Below are 26,227 nucleotides of genomic sequence, written 5' to 3'. Positions count from 1 at the left end.
CACTTCAGTTCAAACAAACCGTTATAATATTTTAGAATTTTTCATATTTAATAAATAAGTAAAATTGCTTTACTTTTTATAAGTGAACTCATAAGTGCATTATTTAGTGATCGAATATAAGATTTGAGATGAAAGCACTACGTTTTGTAGATGACAACACTGCGATCAACTTATGTACATTTTTTCAGAATGTAACAATAGTCATGGATAAAACAAGGGGATCCGAGCTAGGTGGATCCCCCCAACATGAACAACGTTTGGATCCGAGCTAGGTGGATCCCCCCAACATGAACAACGTTTGGATCTGAGCTAGATGGAACCCCTCAACATGAACAACGTTTGAATCCGAGCTAGGTGGCTCCCCCAACATGAACAACGTGTGGATCCGAGCTAGATGGATCCCCTCAACATGAACAACGTTTGAATCCGAGCAAGGTGGCTCCCCCAACATGAACAACGTGTGGATCCGAGCTAGGTGGATCCAATTGCGACGATGGACGCCAACTGCATATCAATTTGTTATAATGTTGCAGTTCTTGTTTTCTTTATATTCTATCTTTTGGGTAAGTTCAATTTCAATGATAAACCCACCTTATTTTATTTTTTATTCATTATATGTAGATGTTTTTTTATCTCACATTATATGAATTCATTAGCAAAAACTATTGCGATGTATGTATGTACATATGAAACATCATTTGGTCAACTATTCATCTACATATGAAGTATATGTAGATAAATAGAAAAAAGTGTGCTAAAGTAAATGTAGCTACATATACATATATGTATGTAAATTTTTAGATTCTAGATTCACTATATATGTATGTAAATTTTAAATTTCATTTTCAATTCAAATATTGGCCCGTTTCATTCGATCCCGTTAAACTACCAAGAAATTTGAGTTATAATAAACTGCTGGGCTTTAGCTCCAGCTAATTTAAAGTATGTGCAAAGGTACGTACAATGTGATTATAAACGTTACAGAATCTTGTCTCTGAATATCAAATTCGTAATTTGTAGCTAAAAATAAAATAAATGTAGATGCAATGTTAAAACTCAGGAATTGTGCTAAACTTTAGTCGAGTGCAACATTGTTTTTAGTGTAGTATTAAAAAAAAATTACATAAAATTTCAATATTAATATTTCATTTAACTAAAACAATTATAATATTTTTAACCCCTAAAATAGTTGAATTTTACTTTTGACGAATATGTGATATGTATACAAGAAATTACGAAAAATATTTGTAAATTTGTAAGATAAACTCAAAGTGTTCCAAACACACAGGGGATTATTTAAACATTAAGTAAACCATTCTGCGTGCTCAAAAATTACAATAAGGGAAATGTAAATATTTTAAATTCAAATAAATTTTCAAAACGAAAAAAAATATAATCAAATATTTCATTACGTGAAAATTATGTTGAAGTTAATAAGCATAAATAAAAAAAAATACTTTTTCATCATAATAGAAGCAATTTTTTGTAAAATTTTGCATATTTTTCATTTACATGCGGCTATGTATTGATTTTTCATAGGAAAAAAAAACACATTAACTTTAATTTTATTTTTGTGGTTTAAATTATTAATTATTATAGTTTTTTAATTTAAAAAACCAACAATTAGTATTTTTATAGATGTTTTAAATAAACTCGATTGTTTTTTTCTCATTATAACTAATTTTTTACAAAAAATTCATTATTAATGCATTTATTATATATTTGGTAAATTAAAATATAAAATGATTGAATGACAAATTTTATAATAAGTAATTTTAATAGTGACATTGCTTTACGCAAGAATTTATTTATCAAGCTGCATACATACATATATGATATAAAAGGGATATTACCGATTTTTCTTTTTTATATTTTAGTTTAATTTCATAGTTATTAAATAAATAGTTTAGTAATACATAAAGGGGACATAAGTATAATAAAAAATTTAGCAAAAGCAACAAAAACAAATATTTAATAAATCTCCTGATTCTCTGTTTTATATTATTTTGATTGTTATTCAGAAACAAATTAATGAAGTTTAACATTTTGGTAATTGTTTAATTAAAATTGCATTGTCCTATTTATGTACAATTTGCATATATATAGAGCAAACAATGAATAGAATTTGATCAACGTAATGTTACTTGCTATATATTGGGGCTTTTAAATATTATTTTAATGTGCATAGTTACTCATAAACTCTATGTACCTTTCTTTATGAAATTATTAAAAAAAAAAAATACTAAAAAAAATTATCCGTTATAAAATCCACTCGTGTTACTATTCTAATACAATGGCGATATTTTGCGTATACAAAATTGTGTGTTTGTTGAAACTTCATTAGTCAAACACTTAATTCACAAAAAAAAAAAATTAAAGCAAAGTTCATTTTTTTGCTTATTTTATTAATAATGTTAATTAAATCATTATAATTAATTACTTATTATCATAATAAGTTTAATTCCGTGTTATTGACATTTTAAATTTATAATATGGTCTTATAGGTTTTAATTATTTTAAAATAATGTAGATACTTGAAATTCATATTATTTGTTGTTCAGAACATGTGTAGGAATTGCTAGAAAGTACTTCGACGTGCTTTTATAATTTAAAATTTTCGCGTCCACCACTTACTATTATTGTAGCTTAGTATTAAAGTTCCAAAATACATATTACACTAAGTCCTCGAGATACGACATTTTTGGTTCCAGAAATTTATGTCGTAACTCGAATTGTCGTTTGAGGATGGAAAAAAATGTATGGAAACAAAAAGTGAATTAGACAAACTATGTTGTAAAATAATTAACCTTTCATTTTTAAAAAAGGTGACAAAGTTTAAAAAAGCAAAACCAAAAAAATTCGATGTTGTAACAAAAATAAATAAAATAAAATCTGATTAAGTTGATATTTTATCATTTCAATTCGTATTCTTAACTACTGACTAGAATTTTTAACTAGAAAGAGTTCATTATTGAAGTACGTGCTTTAGTCTCGTCTTATAACTAAATTCGGTATAGATTTTAATTCACAAAACAGTAAAATCTGTCAAAAAAAAAAAAAAAAAACATTTGTTTTTTAAATTTTCAATGTCGTAAGCCGAATAAAAATGATCCAAATTTATATTATGTCGTAACTCGAAATGTCGTATTAGAAGATGTCGAATCTCGAGGACTTAGTGTATGTACTTATAAAAAAAAAAGATTTTCTATCTTGCCCAGACATAAAAATTTGTGCATTGAATATGAAAAACAGAAATTATAAGTAAATAGAAAAACACTATGTATAAGTTATCACTTTGAACTTAAGAAGTAGGGGTAAACTTGATTATGACAAACACAATAAATTATTGTTAAAGAGTGTTTATTCAATAAAAATGAGTTCCATTTTAAGAAAAATTAAGATGTAAATAAATGAGGATAAAAAAACATGTCGCCTCATAGTTATATTTTTCCGGATAAATATTATGTTTGTAAAGCTAAGCAAAATCCGAAACTACAAAATTAAGTAGCATTGAAATATATTTATAATATATAATTTAAGTTAAGCGAGGTTTTTAATTTATTTTATATAAAGCAAAAAGCCAATAACTGGCAATGAAAATTGTTCGAGACGTACTGATTAACGTTTTCATAATTCCATATAAAAGCACTAATGAAAAAATTTAGAAATTTACACGAAATTAAAAAATATCATCTGCTAAAATTTTAGTTCAAATATTAAAATGTGCTTAAGGCAACATTTAATGCGAAAATTTATTTTGTAAATATTTTAAAATCAAAATTGATACGTGATTATTTTTAGGTTCATTGACCGTGAAGTGTTCACATTGATTAAAATAAAAAGTTTTCACCCCTTAAATTGTGATTAAAGTGGCTCACATATACTCACATATATCAGTTTTATTGATTTTTATTATTCAATTTTTTTTTTGCTTAACATGATGCAAAGCGACGTCAATTAAATAAACAATAACTTTTTACAAAATTAAATTAGTTTTTTTTTTTTAAATTATAATTGGTATATTTTATATCGGATAAATATAAAATTTATTTTGCAAATTGTTTTAATTAATAATTAATAATAAATAAAAATTTTACAAAGTTCATAATTAAATTTATAGATATTTTTTTAAATTGATATTACAAAAAAAAATTATGCTGAACTTTAAATTCCTGCAATTATTATCCGTTTAATATTTAAAATATTCATTTTTTTTATTTTATTTATTAAAAAATAATCAATAATTTTTAATAAATTATTTATGTAACAGCAAAAACAAAAAATATTAGAAACATTTCGTAGAAAAAAAAGTTATGTAAAATATTTTATAGTAGCTAAAGGACCCAATATAAAATCAATTATGGTTAAGTAATGTGTCACAATCATATATAGAGCAATTCACCATGTTTTGAAAATGAACACTTGAATATTTTAAAAACTAGGTACAATTTGTTTTATTACTATTTATTTGAAAGTATAGGACCATTGTATAAGATGGAAGGATAATTTGTAAAATAATTGCAAAACTAGCAAATAACTTATAAGAGTATAAAGACATCGAAAATAGACAAATTATGAAATGAAAAAATTGTTAAAAATTATTATTTTATTTCAAATAACCTTTCACAAAAGTAAAAAATTATTTTTTCATATTCCCACATTACGTTTTTGAGCTACATTAAAATGAATAACAAAATTCACAATAAAAAGATCTATAAAAGCCAAAACTATCTAAAAAACTTTCATAAAAATTATAACAATTATATTAAATGTAGAATAATTGAAATCAAAAATCATTTATAGAAAAACCGTTCCTTAACAAAAAAACTGCATAAAAATTATTTCACTGTTTGCTTATTTATAAAAACTTAATATTTTATATTTTAGTTAAAAAAAAAAAAAAAAAATTTATTTTACACAAAACTTTAACGAATAACTAAAAATTATCAACATTTTCAAAAATTCATTGAAAAAATTGGGAGGAAACCGATTAACATATTAAAATTGGAATGAAATTTAATTTTTTAAAACTTGCCTAACCAAATGATTGGTTACCGATATAAATGTTCCGCTCATAAATTTATTGAAAGTGAATTTGAAATGAGAAAATTTCACATACTTGCCTGATATCACAATTTTAACCTTTAACAAACTATTTGCAAAATTGTTTTCAGTATAACTTAGTATGTAAATGAAGGATTAATAAAATATACTTGTATGGTTTGCAAATGAGATATAAATTTTCCTGAAATTTGGGTTTTGTGTATAAAAATCATAAACAAATTTCATATTATAGCTTATGAGTTTCTTATTGTATAGAATTAGTTTTAGAATTAAACAAGCTTAAAAAAATTAAAGTTTAATGAAAGTTTTCTAACTGTACCCCTATAAACCTATAAGCTTCTTATGTGAATAACAAAGATAAATCTCTTTTGGTTTCACCATATGACGGAAATTCATACGGAAAGAAACTGAATATTTTCTGAAATTTTAATTAAATTAAAGTTTTTTTTTTATTTAAAAAAACTGGCACAAAAAATTCAAAAATTCTTTAAGACAAACATTTCAAGCCTTTTTTTTTAATTTTTTTTTTGTTCTACTTTAAGTATATGTTCTGGCTTTTTAATTTAATTTTAATATAATGATGTTACATGTATATAGCTTAAAACTCCCATATATTTATAGAATATTTACAGATCCTTTACATGAACACAAAAAAGCATAAACCAAAATAATGTAATGCTTTCTTTTAGAAAATCTTAAATTTTATTTATTCATGTTATAAATCATTTAATAGCCGCAGGGACTTAAAAATTTAGTTTAAAACTAATAAAATATCTATAACAGAAATTTACATTTACTAGAATATATAAGTAAAATCCCATGCTATTTATATGTTAGCAATATATAGGTAGAATTTACTTATTTAGAAACAAAAAATAGAAAAGTTTTGGTATGGGGCAAGAGACTGGAAGGCGATGAGCTTAAAAAGTAAAAAAAACGCTTTTAAGTTATTAAACTATACGGACATGAACATAGAAACGAAGACAAAAACTTTCATATCGGTTTAATACTACAAGTTTTTTCATATTATATTATTTAAATACAATATAAAAAAGGTCTTCCAACTTAGATCCCAAAGCATAAAAAAGAAAAAAATAAGAAATAAGAAGAAATGTAAATAGCTGGAGAGATGTTTTTGCTTGTATATAAGAAAATCTTAAAGAAACAAAGGAGAAAAATCAGGAAGTAAGCAAAAAACTTCAAAAACACGTTTCTCAGTATATATTCTAAGAAAAATTGGATCCTTACTTTCCAATCGAAACGGAAATATAATATTATAACAGTACATGTATGTATATAATATTATACTTATATACTGTAATATATTATATAAATATTGAATATTGTGCAGGCTTATAGCAGAACTCTAGTGTAAATATACTACTATTACTTTTGAACATGTATGACTTTGGACAAGAGCAACATAAGTACAAATGTAGACATGTAGAATATGCTAGTAAAAGCTAAGAGTAATATAATAAATAAGAAGAATATTGAATTTGTATTTAACAGAGAAGGAGAAGAATAAAAGCAGAAAATAGTTACTATATTGCAAAATGGAACGATGCAAAATAAAAGCGACATGATTCTAATAATTATAGATTAAAGTAAAGATAAGATTTATCAGCTATTTTAAGAAAAAAATTAATTTGCTTTTTTAAGAGCATGATGGAAACATAAAATCAAATCAGATATTAAAATGGATTACCTTATTCCGGAGCTAATACGCATAATTCAATGCTTTACTATTAAAGAGTTAGTAAATTTTTGCAGTTTAATATCGAAATTCATATTTAATAATTCGATTGATGTCAGCGGCGGCGATGCTGTTGCATTACATAAATACAGCTTTTACATGAAATTATGACATTAACAACTTACCTGTGAAAAGCATCAGTCAGATACGAGTCAAAATTTTATTAATTTAAAGATAAGATCTGAAACCACAGTATACATATGTGAAAACTTACACTTTCGAATATTGTGCATGAATTTAGTTCGTTTGATTGAAAAGTGTGATGTATATGTTCGCGAACTTCGTGAACAATTTAGCAATGCGCGATGTTTGATGAAGAAGTTTTTTATATTAATGGTAACTCGTTAATTTTAGGTAGTTTTTAAAAGATTATTGAGAGAAAATCAAGAGATTTCATTCATCACAAGATTTGGGGGGTTTTCGTTTATGCACGCTGCGCTGAAAGTTCTACATTAGAACTAAAAATTCTAAGTTGCAGCGTTAAACAGTATGCAAGAACTTTAGCCAAGCTTTTTTTGTTTACGCAGTCTACAAAGTCTGAAACATAAATGGCATTGTTTATCCCAATACTTATCCCAATACTTTTCGTCATCCATCTTGAGGCAGCGACAAAATTTATACTAGAGGTCTGCGCTACATTTCTAATATTTAACAGCCAGTAATATCCGAACGATCTATATTTTTAGGGTGTGTAGCGTGAATTTTCGAACGTACAAGTTAGAACTATTCTAGAACTAAATAAACGAAAACCCACTTGCTTATATCAAGCATTTTATTTTACAAATATAAAAATGAAAAAAACGTTCATTTAAGAAGAAACGTCAATTTTTTACTTCTCTCACACATTTTCCGCTATGTCAATAATAAATTGGTTTTATATATCTTCATGCCTTCATTTATAAAATTTTAGAATTAAATCATTGGCATAAAAATTATTTTTTTTTCATGGAATTGTAAAACACTTTAGTTCTAAAAAGTAGTAGCAATGTAAAAAAATATTTAATGCTTTTAAAAAAAAATCCTTCCTAAAGTTTTTGTATTATTAAATTGTTGTTCAATTTTAAAGTATAAAAATTCAAAGATTAAGCATTTCTGGAAACTTTTATTTTTTCTTATATTTTTATAAGAAAATATTGAAATATTGTTAAAGATTTATATGGATTTTACCGTAAGGTACGGGGGTACAATATCCTTAAATTTATTTTTTTTTAATATTTATACAACATATTTTATTAAAAGATGTTTTCCAATGAACCTTTTCACTTCATAACATTTATTTATTACTTTTAAAAGCGTTTCTTTTTTATTTTGCCTCTATTTTTTTTTTTGTTTGTTAAGAAAATTTTCTATTAAAACGAAATTTATTACAATATGAATCCTTTTTTTTCGTATTCTGTTTTGGTTGTATTGTTTGTTATTTTTCTTGATTGTGTGTAGAAAGTAGTCCTTATTGTGACGATAATTATGTGTAACATAAAAATATAGGGAAATGATAGGAGCTTAAATAGAATACAATAATTTAGGTTCACTTTTTCTATTCTTTTACATATAGGGAATTAGTATCACGTTTTATCCCTTATGAAAATAAAGGTACATGATCTGGCAACAATATAAAAAAATTAAAATATTTACTTTTAAGTTTTTAAATTTTTAAAATATGACATTTTAGGCCTTCGTATAAATATTTTGCATTTATGGTGCTACTATGAAATATATTTTTATGTTACATTTGGTTTCAGAAAAATTTAGTATTCTGAAAGAGAGTAATTTTATTTATTAATATAACGAAACGAAAATGCAAAACAAAGTACATACACATAATTTTTTTAAGTGGTATTTTAATAATAATTGCCTTTTTTTGGGTCTTAAGATTAAAATTTTCATATTTCTTCACAAAAAAGAAAAAATTCAATTTATTTATTTTGAGCTCATTTCTTTCATACATTGTAATCAATATTTTTTTTATCTACATCAAAAATAATTCAAAAATAAAATTAAAAGCAATTTATAATTTTATTATGTCACGAATCTTTTAAAATTATACTCATATATCGATCCGACCTAGTAATTCCCATTTGGTCATATAAATCTTACGCTGCATAAAATCAAAATTAACAACTTACTGAACATAAAAAATATAAAAATAAATGACCTCTTTGATAACCAATTGTTAATGTTTTCAATCAGTTTATAGAATATTGTTGACCTCTAATGTGTATTTTTAGTTTTTGTTACTTTTAATTTTTTTTTTCTGAAAAAATATATGTATATCAAACAAAATGATTTTCGTTGGCCATTTTTTATCGATTTTGTAATGTGACTAAAAAAAATTTTGCATCGTTTTCATTTTTCCATGCTGTTTAACATCCAAGCTGCATTTACTAGGATTTTTTTATAATGATGTGACCTATTATTTAACATGATACTTATTGTATGTATATATGTATATATAAACTGAAATATATATATATATTTATAGGTCAATCAAACAAATTTGTATAAGTGATATTACATATGTACATTCGTACAAGTTTGTGTGATTGAGTAAAATATCATTATTTATTAAATGTATATTCTTTATGCGTCTAATATTATTATATTTTGCCATACCAGTAGAATCTTAAAGTGTTATACTTATTCTGTTCAATCAATTGTAACATTGTAATAATTTTCAACAAAAACGACTAATATTAATCATATTAAAATGTAGTAAATATATAAAATAGTAAATATTAATATTTTGCGAAGAGTAGTAGCAAAATATTTCTCTGATATGTTCTTATACGAATCCAACCTTAAACTTTATAAATATTCTGCAAAATCATGCCAGGTCACAACAAAATAAAGCAAAATGAAATCAAGAAATTTTTTGGATGAGCTTTTTTTCTCACCCCTTAATACGAGTACATAATAAAACCTGCACACATCCATATTCACTTCATATAAAAGCGTAATACATAAGTACATACACAAGTGTTTTTGAAAAAAACAAACTTATTCAAATATGTTTCTAAACGATAAACATAGTATATAATTATATAATGTTAATAAATAACTGTATTTAAAGTCATTATGAAATTATAGTAATATTTTAAGTATGGTATGCCGATTCAATATTTTGTCCTTCATGTACTGTATAAATATTTTAAGTGTCAGGTTGTATAAGAGTAATATTTAAATGAAAATTTTTGTATTCTTTTGATTAAATGAAATATTTTGCCATTGGGATTGAATTTATAAATATAAAATAATATAAAAAAATTATTCTTTTGTAAACAAACAAGTGCAACGAAAAAAGATTTTTAAATGAAAATTTATAAAAATATTTTAATTTGTAATGACTGGTTGACAATTTAAAACTAAATTGTTTTTAATATTAAAAATAGAGATTGTAAGAGTCAAGCCATTGTAATAGCAATTCTTGATTATGGAAAGATGGTACTTGGAAAGTACGTTTCTAGAACACTTCGCAATTTTTATATAAAATATTTTCTCAATTCATCACTATATTTTATATGTTATGTATATTAAGCTATGTATTATTAAATATAATTTTGTATGTTGACCTGATCGTGCTTTGAACGAGAGACTCTTCGGTTAAAGAATGGGTGGAATAACAACTTACTTCACTAGTGGCAAACACGTTTCATGGTTTCTAGTAAAATTGTTGTTCATTTTTGTCTTATTCAAGGTCCGATATCAGTCATTCTAGTTATTCTAGTCATTCTAATCATTTTTAACACCGAGTACTGCTTCAAAAGATATCTATTTTTCAAAATTTGTCAAGTACACCGATAAATATTATTAAAAATGTCCGGTCAAATACGTTCGTTAACTCAATTCAATAAATTTGCTTTAACTTTTTTTACGTAACAAGTAATCTTCATTAAATAAATCTCATTAATATTTTCTTCATTAATAATATAATGCATCAATATATAAACATAACATATATACATACATAAGCTATATGTAAATTGTATCATACCAAAAATTTAAATTTATTATTCAATTTAACATTTAATAATATTTTGTCTGACCTATATTAATATAAAAAACACATATTTATACACGGATATGATTTTCTGTTAAAAATGCGCAAATTAAATAATGGTACTTAAGAATAATACTTGTGTTAATTATATAATTTATTCCACTTAAAAAAATTTTCCATAATTTTACAATAATTATATGAAAAATAGGGGGAATAAGTTTCGCAAATAAATTTTATTATTTTTTACAGTGAAAATTTTTTTTATAAAAAACCAAAATTTAAAGGAAATAAAAAAAATTGATTAATCATAAAAAGTGAAAAAATTAAATTGAAATTTTACGTAACGTTAACCAAAATAATTGCAAAATTAAAAAAAATTAAATTGAAATTATAAAGCATTTAATATTTTTTAATTTAAAATTTCTGTTTCTAATAAAATTTGCAAATTTTTGAGACGAAGTTTTTTTCAGCTTTAAATAAAATTAAACAATTTTTAAGAAAAATTATGAAAATATTTTATTTTAATGGCTTAAAATTTACTACTTTCAAAATTAGTATTAAAACTTTGGAAAATTCCATGCATCAAAATATTCTAATACTCGCATTAATTTTTTTGATAAAACAGGAATTGTTCCTGCATTTACGTTCATTTACAACAGAATTTTAATATTTTTCAAGCCGTAACAATTTTAATGTTTACATTGTTACGGTTAAATTCTATTCTTCGATGATCAAAAATGTTGAATTTATACAATTCAGCTATTGAATATTGTGATCTTTCTAAAAAGTATTCAAACAGTTATAAAGAGAACATAGACACAATTAGTTTTATACAAAAGTTTCAATCTATCGTCGGTGACAAACTAATGAAAATAAATTTTACAAGATAATACAAAAATAAAATTATAATTTATTATTGTATAACTTACGGTCTTCTTATTTATTTAGTTTTTTTTTATAATATAAATTATTTCAGATTGTTTACTACCGTAACGGTTCTTATAATTTAATAATCCTATATCTACAGTATTAATATTTAAGATAATACGAAAAAGTTATTCATCTTTTCATTTAAGATTAGAATGTAGAGAGATTTAAACATTCCTTTTAATTTTATATTAATTCACATATGTATATAGCACAGTTGAATTACAAATTTATTTACTGTTTACACGCATATAATAGTAAATAAGAATATTCGTTTATTATTAAATTATAACTAACATCTATGTACCCAAATATATCAAACAAATTCTAAATAAATTTCTATACGTTTTAGAACAAGGGAAGGCTAAATAGTTAAATAAGTAATTTTTTTTTCAATATATTTTTTTTCTATTTTCTTGTAAAAAATAATTAGTCTCCACATCCAAACTATTTATATATATAATATTTAAGTATATTATAATCTAATAATAAAATAAGAATTATCGTATTAATTGAAGATAATTTACGATACTTTAATTTTTTTTTTTTTTTGATTTTGGATTTTTGTATCCTAATTATTAACAATTAAATTAGATGCCCATATATGTATGAAACTTTTATAAATTTCGAGTAAGGATATAATGAAAATATAAAAACCGAATAAAATAAAATTCAACAGGATTTGTTTTACTTTGTGTCATTGATATAGGTTTTAATCCCGAAGGATAATTTATCGTTAAAAAAAATAAATATTTTTGTTTTTTTTTTTTTTTTTTGTATTGAAAATTAATTAGAAGAAGAGAAAATAAATTGAAAATCTAAGTGAAAATGCAAAAGGATTTTAACTTAACAAGAAAAAAAAGAAACAAAAAACGGACAATCATAATAAATTTAAAGGAAAGACACAATTATTTTTTTTTCAATAACACACAAACACGTATAATGTTTAACATTTCGTTTATTACTTGTACGGATCAACAAATTAAAAAACATTAAAAGGACATTGTCTTGTTAATCCTATTCTTTATCCACTTCATAATAATATTAAATTTATTAAGAAGTATTAAAAGGATTTTATATTATATTTAAGTTTAACTGTATATATACTACGAATGAAAGAATTTTTTTTTGAAGTATTTGGCTAAAATGAGATTTTACTATTCTTTTATATCAAACACAATAGAATTTGTAAAATGAATGATAACGTGATTTATAATGCATGTGCAGTTCCATTGGAGGTTATTTAATATTTAATTCTTTTCTTAAATAAATTAGTAGAAGCTGAAGTAATTGATTAAGAAGTCTATTTTGAAGCTCTCGTTATTAATTAAAATTTGTTATTCCGTAATTATGTTATAAACTTTTATATATTATTATTCGTACAATAAAATTAGCAATATACAAATATACTAAATAAGAGAAAAGATTTTTAATTATCAAATGAGTTGATTTAGAAAATTGAGTGCTAATCTAAACTTTTCTTTTAATTTTAGGTATACAATCAATTTGAGGATTAACACTACAAGTAAATTATAGCTGGACACGGACTTTGCAATAAAAATTCATCATATTAATTTTTTAAAGTGTTGTAACTGTTAAAATACATTAAAATATCTTGTGTAATTTCAATGCCCGAAACTGAAATTTACAACACAATACAAGTAAGAATCAATCACTATCTTATCACAAACAAACCTTAATCTTTATTTTTCATAAAAGCAGATTTTAAATAAAAATTTTGTTTTCGGAATTTTATTACCAAACATTAATTTTAAGTAATTTCGTGTAAAATTTTCAAAAAAACAAATAAAGCAAAGAAAAAGCAAAATATACATAAGTCAACGTCACCATTGTCATTAGTCAAAAAAAAATTTCAAAAAGAAAATAAAATTAATAGAGAAGAAGAATATTGTAATAATCCTGAATGAGCAATAATTAATTTATCTATTTCCTCTTAAAATCACTTCAACCTTATAAGAATTTTAAAATTTTAATGAAAATAACAATTAATAATCATCAGTTTTATGTAATTTAATTTGATACTAATTGCCAATTTTTTCTACTTCAACAATACAAACTTATAAATAAATATGTATATGTACCTTACATTTGCAATGTTTTAGTAATAAGGAGTGTTCTTATGATTTTCCAAATATCGAGATTTTTTTTCTAAGGATATTGAAATTTTGAAGTTCATAAATCTTTTTCATTAAAAGTATTTTTCATTTTGTTTTTAAAATTAATTAATTGTTTGTTAAATTTTTCTTTTTACTTATCGTTAATATTCCGTAGTACTGCGACTGTCTTATTACATAGTCTTGACTAAAAAAAGTTTTGTAATTGAACATATTAATTCCTTTTCTTATGTTATTATCACAGTTATATAGTTATGATAAAATTGTGGAGGATAACATTTATGCCCCTTCATTATTTTAATAAGTTACAACGTATAAATATTTTGTTAAAATTTATTTTCATTTTAGTGGTCGCGATGCCAAAAATTTTGGGGATGAAAGTTTATCGGAATGAAATTTACTTATCATATAAATGAATCACATCATATTATTTTCTTCAGTCAGTTGTAACTCATGTTTACGAAACTTAATCTTCATCAAAATAGAACAATCAATTATACATCAATATGGAACAACTTAAGGTAACATAAAACTACAGTCGTTAATTGGCTTTTATAACTTTAATTGACTTTGTATAGCAAGTGTTTTGAAAACATTACATGTTTTTGTCTGACCTAATCATCAGGAATGCATATATGCATCTGGATTTTTTGAAAAATTTCCTTTGTTTCCTCATATCTTTTCTCTTTTTCTTTAAGTAAAGTTTTCTATAACTCCATTCCTAAACGCCATTTCTGAACACAAACACTATAAAAGTTCGAAATTTCTTTCACAATAAGAACAGAACCGCAATCTTATAAAATAATCTAGTAAAAATCATGACATTATAGAATTGTCTATATCAAAACTAAATTTATTATTTCTACAAATACCCAGAAGGATTGCATTGGTATTTTTTCTTTTCAGATTTACTCTAATTTGCTGAATTTGTCGTGATTAATAAAAAAAATACATAATACATACTTGTATGTGCATAGGTTCACATAATATCATTTTATACTAATACATAATTTACACAAAGAAAAAAATATACAAAATGTTATTTCACCTGAATTTAATAGTTTCAAATGAATTCCCACGATTCTTCAACAACTATTCTGTGTTGAACGTTTTGTTTTTTTCCTCCTTAATTTATAAGTCTTTTCTCTTTTTTTTTGTTTTTGTCATATAGGTAGGTTAAGTCTATATTATTTTTATTTATTTTTTTATTTTCTTTTTATATTGTGATATCTGAAAATCCTGAAAAGATAATAAATATTGTGAAACATCATTTATCTTGATTTAAAATAGTATTTAGGTATATTTGTTTGTATGTAACATGAATACTTATAGAATAATTTATGTAATATGAATAAATAAAAGAGACAAATAGGTATATAGAATAATATTTTTATTTTTAGTTTATATACAACAATCCCTTGCTTAACGTTTAAATTTTTTGAGCCGAAAAATTGTAAAATTGTTACGTTAAGTGAATTTACATTATAAACTTATTTGTCTAAACTAGTAAATTTTATGTAGATAAAACTTATTTGTCTTATTGTCCAGCAAAACTTATTTGTCTAAATTAGTAAATTTTATGTTGATAAAAATAAGCTCAAATTAAAAAAATATTAGACAATTGCATATTAAAAGATTTTATTATCAAGCACAAACAACACATGAAGTATAGAAATCATAAATTACGCATCAAGAAAAGTAAATTGACATGCAAAATATTTACAATGATTTACTGACATGTAAGAAAAATTACAGATAATCGACAGTGTTGTTGTGAGTCAAAGAAAATATGTAGTTAATGACAGTTTATATGTGCGAATAAGCGAATGAGAATTTTTTTTTGGTGAAAGAAAAACACGTTAAACAGGGTAAAAATATTAAATGAAAATAGGTAGGAAAAATGAAATTTACATATTATATCGAAATTATGTAGTAGATGTTACGTTATAGAAGGGATTGCTGTTTTTAAATATGATAAAATATTTGTATAAAGGTTTATTACAAAGCAGAAAATAGAAAATTATACGGGATTAAAGAATTCCTAATAGAATGACAATGAGATGGGAGTTTTCAATAAATTCCTTTATTCAGATTTTAATGATTTATATATATTTATTTACATATAAACTATTATGAATAGTATGCTATAATTAACAAAATATAAATTATAGAAGACGCATTGTAATATTTAAATGAAACTTATATACAATATTGTTGGGTTTATTATGAATAAATTAAATACACGTAATTTATAATTGTACACACATACGTAAATGTGGTTATATAACCAATAATATAAATAAATGAAGAAGTAGGAACACATACAAATTAAGATTTTATATAATATTACATAAGTGTAATTGTAATAAATGTGTTTAAGATATTCGAATTCATTTATATAAATTACAGAGCATAAATGAAATTAGAAAATAATCTATCAAATTTAAAATATGTAGATTGTGTTAAATAGTAGTACCTGTATCATGAAATGAGAATTATTTTCACTATTATATAGGTATAAACTTTAATTAGAATTTCTGCTGAGTTTCAATAAATTTTCTATAATTTTTGCGTATCTTTTACCTAATAGAGCTATTTTAAAAGTCTAATAATAATTAAATGCTTTTGGTATTTAGAATATTTAAAAATATTAATTTGAAAATTAGATTTTATTTCGATATCGCCATTTTCATCATATTAATGTTAGTTTTAAATTATGATGGTCAATTTTGATAATCAGCACAAGATATAAAAGAACTAAGAATACCTCAATACTGTATTTCAAGGCATCACAGTTTGAAAACTAAATAGACACAACTATTTGAATGGAAAAATGTAATTTATTTTTTTTTAATCAAATTGAGAGTGTCTTTTGCAACAAAAACGAATTTAAAGTGTCTTTGGAACTTATTGAGACGCATAAACAGAATATATTTGATTACAGATAAATTATTGCAATACACAATTTTTCGATGATCCATTGAATACTTTTCATGTTATTAGCATTACGTGTACTTTCAACATTTTTATACATTTTAATTACTAATTAATTAAATTTTCACTTTGTAAGTAAACAAGAAATGTAGGTAAATATTCTTTTTATTTTTTGAGAACAAGTAAACAAGGAGGTAAAAAAAAAGTAAACAATAAGATAAAGATTTAGAAAAATTTTCATTTCATTATAAAACATTTTTTTCCCTAAAAATTTCTCGTGCAACATCCATATCTTAACAAAAATAATATTGTCATAGTATTATTATAAAATATGAAGAAAAAAATGGAATATTCTTTAAACATATCCTTTTCAACAAATTAAAGAGTAAACGAAGTTAAAAGCAAAAAGTACGAAAAAAAAACAGCCAACATTGAAACAGAGAGCTTCCTTTTTAGAAAAAAAAAATTCAGTTTTCTAAGAAAAATGTAAAGGTGCGCTCAAAATTAAGAAAAGAAATTCCTTTAGAAACGCGACAGAATAAAGTAAAACGTACGTGTGAATGCCAGGGTATATGTGAAGATTTTTTGCATGTAAATGAAAAAAAAATAGTAAATCCCTTAATCAAAATTATAAAAGTAAATTACACAAAAATGTTGAAAACGAATCCCTGTAATACATTTACTGTACCAGTACACCTATTTCATGTGAGTGTGTATGGGCACAAAGTGAGAAATTAAAATGTGGTCCACAAATATCATTAAATATCGATAGGAGTCATTTAAATGAAATTGTTTTTATGATCAAAATTATTCTTGTAGAAAATCAGATATGTAACAAGCATTTTCAAGAATTTTCGAAAATTCTTTTTTTCTCGATATAGGTCGAACTATTTTACTTTTAACAGGAAAAAATTTACGGGCCTGACAATGTAATTCGATTTTTGTGAAACGATTATCAACTAAATTGTAAGGTACTATTGATTGGTGATCGTTTTATAGAAATTGATTGGTACTACCTTATAATTTTTCCGGATACGTTTCAAGAAAATCGCATTTTCAATCGTTTCAAGAAGATCGCATTACATAATAAGACCCCAGGTTTCTAATTTGTTTCAGATCTTAGAACATTTACTTTAGTACTTTACGCTCTAAGATTTTGAAAGAGAAATTTTCCTTATTAATCTTCTACGACTAAATTGAAATTGTTTCTTTTTCAACGTATTCGTTACTTCTGCGCAACATGTTCAAACATTAAGCACAAATGAAATCCTTTAAGAAGAAGAGCAAAATATTAAATTAATTTCTTTAAATACTTCCTTATTAAGAAGAGCATTTTAAGTACATGATTTTGATAAAAATATTAAAAACTTTAATGATTTAATTAAAAAGAAAAGAAGAAAAAAAATCTTGAAAATAAACTTTTGTGTTGAAATGCCAAAATTCTTGAATAGTTTTTAATGTTGAGTAATATTATAATCCTTAAAGAAAATAATAATAAGCATATAAATTTGGTTAAATAAATGTTTTTTGGTATAAGTTTTATTACATGCGTTAAAGAACGATAGATTAATGTTTTTTTTTAATTATTTCATAAAATAGTGATATTTTAATGAATTATTAAATTAAAAAATATTTTCTTTATAAAGTTAAGTATTGTTCAGGAATTTAAGAGATTTTAGTTTTTAAATTATTTAAAATAAGTGAGAATTCACTTATTTTAAATATTTGCTAAGTGAACTTCAGTTAGCAAATATAGATACATTGATTCTTGATTTTTTTTTTAGATTTTATTTGTTGAAACAAATAAACCTAACATCTAATGAAAAAAATTATAATTATATGACCAATCCACAATAAAATATCAAATCGAGAAATGATTTGATGTTGTGATATGATTATATAGTAGTCTTTCCATTTTAAAACATTTTTAAAAATGTAAATACTTATTTTTTACATAATGGATTTATTTGACCCGTTATTTTAAAAACTGTTTATTCGAAATAAATGCCTCTCATTCCTTTTAACTTAGAATATAATTCGTATCTAAATTTTTATTTGTAGAATTTGCTTGAGCAAAAAAAATTATTTTAAAAATTATTTTGTATTTTTTCGCGTTCTTTTTTCTTTTCTTTCTTTTGATGATTTTTTTAAATACTTTTTAAGGACTTTGTTTAAATAATTTCTTTAATATGTTGTTCATATTTTTCTATGAACAACATATTAAAGTTCATATTTCTCATATTTCATAGTATGAGAACTTAAAAATACACATTCATTTTTTTTTGTTTTTAATTCTAATGAAATTCAAATGATTCAAGATTGGGGTGGGGTAATGTAAGAAATTTGTACGAAAAATTTTATTTAACTCTTCTTTTTCTTTCGGTTTTTCACTTTAAAAAAGTACCTTTTACAATATTAATTAATATATGCCTAAAATTCTCGACTTTATTATTAAAAATTTGCAATTATTAAATAATTTTCAAATTTATATAGGGATAAAATTAACTAAAAGTACCTCAAAATAATTTAAACTAAATTAATAACTAGTTTCAACTTAGAAGAAATTGCTTTATACAAATTTGGCGAAAAAATTATCAACTCTTGATTTTATTTTATTTTAGGTTAAAAAAAATAATTCTTACGAATTTTAATTTCGTTTTGCTAAGCATAAGCAACTATTAATACAGTAATATTGCCTTAAAATACAGATTAAATTAATTAACAACAACTCGAGAAAATTATACTTTTCCAGCAATGTTTTTAATATAATTTTTCTATTATAAAATTCATTAAATTCATAAGCATTACCCAATGGGAGATGAAAATTATTAAAACTAAGAATAAAATAAAATTAGAAGACTTTTAATAATGATTATAATAATTATTACTTTAATAATAAGGAATCCTTTTTTCTTCTCTATACACTCACACATGTATTCTTATAACTTATTTACATGTGTTAAGACAAAGAGTACGTACATATATAAGAACCCTAAACTTTTACAGAACCTAATTTAGGAACAAAAAAAAAAGAAAATACAAGAAACCTACAATTCTTTACTTTTAAGACTGTTTTTCTTTTGTTTGTAAATTTAGCTTTTTAAGTCAAAAAAAATAAATAAATAAAAAAGAAAAAAAAAATTCTAAATTTTGCAAGGAAAATACAACTACAAGCAAGTAGACAAAAATCTTACATATCTTTTTCTTTGTAAAAACAAAATTTAAGAAACAAAATAAAAAAATGGAAAAATGGAAAGAAATTTTTTATGAACCAGAGGAATGAAAGTAGAATCTCCACCCTCCCTCTCACATTCAACAAACAATATAAACAGACCTTCTCAAGAAATTATTTTTAAAAGGATTTTGATGAAAATGTGCCTATTTATGAATGTTTAAACAAATTAATAAAAATTTTAACTATACTTGTACTCGCAATAAGAATAAATTTAACTATATAGAAAATAGTAAAGGAAAAAAGGAATTAGGTGGAAGACACATTAAGAAACCATAAAAATAAGGAAAATTTAGGAAAAAGGGGTATTTACTGGCTGTGAAAATTAATTAATGTAGAAATTAAAAATTTAAGGAAATTTAAAAAAAAAAGATTATTTTAGAATTGTCATAAACATTAAATATTAAAAATTCATTTATTCAAATAGCAGTAGTACAAAATTGATATACATATATTATTATGAAAATGCTAATACCGAAATTTTAATCCAAGTGCTTGTTGGGAAAATAATATACTACCATTAGTAAGAATTACAATTCGAATATTTTTTTGATTAAAACTGTCCGCCTTTTTGAAAATAACTAAAACTTTAATTTCTTTTTGAAAATAACTTAAACTCTAATTGAGTCCCATTTACAATTAATTTTATAAGAATAGGATCAAAAATTCTCATTTTTCTTAAAAATTAAAAATTACATAACAAATTTTTTATAAATTTAAAGAAATAATAAGATAAAAAAGTTAAAAAGCGATCTCTTGTTTCTGCCAAGAATTACAACAATTAATTTTATTTACCAAAGAGGAATTTTCACTCCAAGCGATTTTCAAAAATTGTCTAAATTAACACTTTTACTAAGAAGTTTTTTTTTTATTGCTTTTCTTCCTAATAAGCGCGGAAATAAAAACACAACAATTTTTTTTCATTAAATCAAAAACTCAAATAAAAAATTTTATTTACAATAAAGAAAATTTTCTTTTTTAATGAAAAATTCGCAAAATGAAAGTAATTTTTCTCTCATCTTGGTTAGTGTTCTTCTCAATTTACTCCAAAAAGGAAGAAAATTTTCCAAAGAAAAACACGTGTTAATTTTTTTAATTTCATTACTGTTATGTTTTTCTTATTTTTGTTTTGTATTTTTCTGTATTTTTATATTTTTCTGGTGCTATTTTGTTTTTCAACATTGAAAATTCTATTGAGAAACACTAAATACACGAGAAGACAAATTAATTTATTAAGTAAACAGAATTTTACGCCTTAATGTATGCAAATAACCTGCTTAAATTCAATTTATGTCAATTTAGCGTAACGGGGGCAAAATATAATTTTGTAAAACATAAATACATAATATATAATATGTATGTACATATGTATATCTAATAGTGAAATATTTACATTCATGTATACAAATAGATATTTTTAATGTAATTGTAAAACGTTTATTAAAAATTCGTTAACAGTTTACGAATCATCAAAATACAGTGTAGCATAATAAGTTTAGAATTGTAAGTTAATTTTAGAATACAAAAGAGTATATTCGTAATTTTGTAAATAAGACAAGGATTTTTGAATAATTTATTGTAGAATTTTAAATTTAACTTCTAACCTTAAGCCCAAAACTTTTGCAATCTCATCAGCTATCAGAAAGGAAAATGTAAATGTTGGTGTTGTTTCTGACTAAAATAAAGATTTTAATGCCATCCCGAAATGAATAGCCTTAACTTTGTTCTTATCTAACCGAATTGGTGTTAAATTCTTGCAAATAGTCGGCTTTCATTGTTCATTTTGAAATACTTGCCGTAAAATTTATGTGGCACATATAGGGCAAATACTATTATTAACATTTCCAATAACCACTGTTGTTGATCGCCAACGTCACTCCGAAATTGATGCGTCGAATAGCCTAATCCAGATTTTCCAAGCAGGAATTATCTTAATAAATTTTTACTTTCAAGGTTAAAGACTGTTAAAAATTATATATATAAGCGCAAACACAAACAATTGATGAAAAAGAGAAAATAATTTTTTCTGTTTAATTTAATTCAATTTTATATTTGCCTTTTGTAGATATTGAAAATTTCTAATACTCTTTAGTACACACTTAATATTGATAAATCAAGAAATCAAATGACAAGAAGCGTAATAAAGATAATTTTTAATGAACTCACGTAAAATAAAAGTGTATTTCATTTATTTTCATTTTGTTTCTTCAAAGTCAGATCTAACCTAGATTTTCCTCCTCCCACGTCACAGAATAATTTTTTTTAAATGAAAAATTTTTTGGAGCGTATCTTATTATTTTTTTTTCTATTTTTGTATTACGCAACATATTAAAATTCTTCAATTTTTAGCTAAACAATATAGGAAAAAAATTTTGAGGCACAAAAAATTTAAGTATGAGATAAAAGATTGACGGAAATATTCTTTACTAGAACATCCTTTGCAATATTTGATTATACAGAATTTGTTGTACCGCATAAGTAAAAGTTTGTTTTCAGCGTTAATTATAAACATAGCTCAGGTTCATTATATAACAATACTTTTTAGCTTATAAATTAAAGGATTAAGAAACAAGTTTATTTTAGTATTCAAATTTGATTAGAAAATAATTTGAAAATTATATTTAAATTTTTATTGTAAAAAAAAAGAAATCCTTAATTCTATAGCTCTAATAATTTTTAAATTACAAAAAAAAAAAAACAACTTAAATTTAATGAAAACAAAAATAAAAAAACATTTTTTTATTTAAATCTTTCTTCTCTCTATATATATATATATAAATATTCTTACTTCCAGAGATTAAAACTTTCAGATAAATTGATTTTAATAATATCTACAAAACCAAATTTTTAGTTATTTTTACACGAGCGAAAATACAGTGAAAAAATTCTAAGTAAAAATCAAGAAAATGAAAACAAGCTAAGGTCTTTTTTATTTTTAGAAGAAAAAAACACAACAAAAATAAAATAATTTTCATTATTTTAATTTAATTTTATGGAATGTCGGCCTTTTGTGTCTTTTAAAATGTAGAAGATCAAAAAGAAACGTTTTTTATATGTATAAACATAAATTGAACTTTTGTACACAATACAAAATTATGTACTATGACGTACACATTCGTGGAAAAATCAGGATAAAAACAAATCAAAGCTTATAAGTTCAAATTAAATCATAATACGTATGAAAGTTCTTAATTAAAAGTCTGCTAATAAAAGTTCTTAATTATAAAAGCATGACTGTGTAGTTCAGTTTGGTTTTATAGAAGAGTAAAACGTATTTTATTTCAAGAAGTTCTTCAATTAAACGTCAATTTTTGCAAAACTAACTCAAGTGTAATAACCAGAACTTCACACACTTTGAGAAATGAAACAAAAATAAAATAATGTAAACAAAAATTAAATAAGAATATTGTCCTTTAAGAGCAAAAAAAAAAATAGGAAAATACTAAGTTGCGGTTTACCGAAACTTACAGGTTTCTCAAGGAAGTTACATGCCTTCAAATTAAGAAAAGCGCTTATGGATTTTTATACCAAGGTCGCGATGCATTTACAGTCTAATATATAAAACTTCAGTTTACAAAAATTACATTATCTTCTATAATAAAGTTCAAGTTGAAAGAGAGAAAAAATTCTTATTAAAAGTTGATTTCATAGTGTGCTTTATCTTCGAAAAATTATCTTCAATAACAAGAAATTGGCTCTTAATTTTTCAATATTTGAAATTGATTTTAAACTGTGTATTTAGTTCGCAATTTAACGCGAAACAAAATAAAAACGATAGTTTAGAGCTCATGTAGTACAGATCCAATTTCATAAATAAAGCATTCACAAATGTTAACCAAAGATTTACCTTATTATGTTCGTTTTATTTCACATTACAATAGCAAAAAGTCCATACCAAATTATTTCAACTATAATTACCTGGAACTTTTAAATAATATCCACTCCTAAACATTAACGTATTTGTGTGTCATTTATTATTTCTATTTTTTAGGCAAACCAATTTCATTTCATGCATATCGTACAAAATTCTTTAATTTTTAGTTTTTCCTAAAGAAAATGAACTCATTATGAATTTTTGAACAATTGAAAAATCGTTGCTAAAACTTTCGGATTTTTCATATTTTATTTCAAATCAAGTTGTTTAGTTTTTATTATTCCTTTGCTTTATTTTTTTTAATTAACTTTCAAAAAAGCATGAAGTTTTGTTTTCTTAAATGTCCCAAAATATTTTTCTTTGTGATTTCGCCACTGTTCCGCTTTTTAAAATGAATTTTGTTTTGAAAATTTAAGCACACTTAATGAAAATTTCTGAAATATTTTTAATATAATAGAAAAAAATAATTAGAATTTTTCTTTCTTAATAATAACGGTTGCTTTTTCTGATGTAAAATAAAGAGTTCTTTTTTTCAATTTTTACCCTTCCGAATGTAAGGAAGGATACATGGAATATTCCTGTCCAGCATTAATTTTCAATGAAATATGAAAGTGTACGAATTTATTTTTAGAATTTAAAATTTCTATTTTCACACATTTTTATTAAAAAAATTTTTTTTTAAATGTAACTTTTATTTTTAAAGTTAATTTTTTTTTTAGTTTCAGTTTGTTTTGATTTCAGTCTACTTGTTAAAAAAGTCAGCATTTAATTAAAAATAATTGAAGGAAAGTCAGCATTTAATTTAAAAGAAACAAGAAGGAATATAAAAGAATGATGTCAAATTATTTTGTTTGCTCATAACACCGCAATTAAACAACAAAAGTCTATAACAAAAAAAACACGTTTTAAAAAAATAAAAAGGAAATTCATTATTAGTCACAACCAGTTTATTAGTAGCCACTTTTTTTTATTTAAGTAACTCATACATTGAGAATGAATACCTATAGACTTTGTCTTAATTTAAATGTTGTTGTGGAAAGCTGTAGAACACGAATATTTAATGAACGCACACTTAAAGTTCATTTTAGTATCCTAAATCGTTTTGATATGGTAAAGAACAAGGGAATCTGTGAAGAGAGCTGTTCACAAGTTTAGAGTGTATCTTTTAACTCATGCTTTTCGTATGTGTAAGTTAAAAAAATTGATAAAATATTTAAGTACGTGATAACAATAATTGGAATTGAAAGTTTTTTTTCACTTTTACACACAATCAAGCCACTCTAAAAAAAAACAAGGTTAATTTTTTAAAAACAAAAAATAAACAAGGTTAATTTTTTATAAAAAAAGAACAAGTATATCTGTTAATATTTTATCGACCGGTTTATACCCTGCAAACATCGAAGCACTATGATATCAGGAACAACTTATTGATTTAAGAATAAGTGGGTACGCCAAATTTGTTGTTACAACAATTAGAGCTCTGAACAAATGGTAAATAAATAATTAAAGTAATTTTTTTAATATTGTACAGTTCAAATTTTTAAGTTAAGAAATTTTTTTTTAAATTTTATCTATACTCTCAGCATAATTATATACAAAGTTTGCTTGCGTGAGTAACTCGCGATCTCGTTGAGTAGGTTACGCTTAAAGAGCTCATAACGATCTCCATGTGCCGGAAGAAGAGTAGCTTCAGTTTTGGTACTACATATTTATTTGTGTGGTCATTTGTATTGCGTTCAGATTGAAAAAGATATAGATTTAGAGTGAAAATGAAATTACAGAGTACGAATAATTTATTTCAAATTTCATTACAAAAAACAATAATTATTTTCAAAGAAGAACCATTCTCAAGTAGCTTGCATCTTTGAATTGAGTAAAGGGTGTAACATAATAAGTTTTATCATGGAAAATATTACTTACTTATTCCACAAAGCCATCAAAATTGGTGTAATAATATAAATACAAAATACACAGAAAGTTCTTGCTTAAAAAAAAAATTCTCATATTTTCAACCTTGAAAATTTCAGAATGTGTACTTGAAGAAAAATAGGATTCTATTTTTGTTTAACATTATTTTTCAAAATAGGAATTGATCTCACGGTTGATTTCAATATTAAATATAGAATATAAAGTACCCTTCAAGGAAACAAGTGGGAGTATTTTTTTTTCTTTTTTTGTAATTTGCTTTTATTATTGAATCGATTATCCATTTTTGATAAGAATAAAAAACAACAAACAGAAAGTTTTTTCCTTGTAATTTTTCTGTACTCTTTCTCTTACTGTACTTCAAATATTCTTTCGATTTAATATG

General features: G+C 23.4%; 1 long non-coding RNA gene across 1 annotated transcript; it reads left to right on the top strand.

The window, feature by feature from the left end:
- The first annotated feature begins 227 nt into the window (after positions 1 to 227).
- On the top strand, positions 228 to 25,186 carry LOC129607750 (uncharacterized). The gene is made up of 4 exons (XR_008696839.1): positions 228 to 563; positions 13,235 to 13,402; positions 14,225 to 14,397; positions 24,636 to 25,186. It is a non-coding gene; the product is annotated as an uncharacterized LOC129607750 (long non-coding RNA).
- Positions 25,187 to 26,227: the final 1,041 nt, after the last annotated feature.

The sequence above is a fragment of the Condylostylus longicornis genome, unplaced genomic scaffold (assembly GCF_029603195.1).
Source record: "Condylostylus longicornis isolate FDR11 unplaced genomic scaffold, ASM2960319v2 ptg000028l, whole genome shotgun sequence".
In the NCBI taxonomy this organism is placed as follows: domain Eukaryota; kingdom Metazoa; phylum Arthropoda; class Insecta; order Diptera; family Dolichopodidae; genus Condylostylus; species Condylostylus longicornis.
The sequence above is the reverse complement of the archived record's forward strand: the minus strand, read 5'-3'. Positions and strand labels throughout refer to the sequence as shown.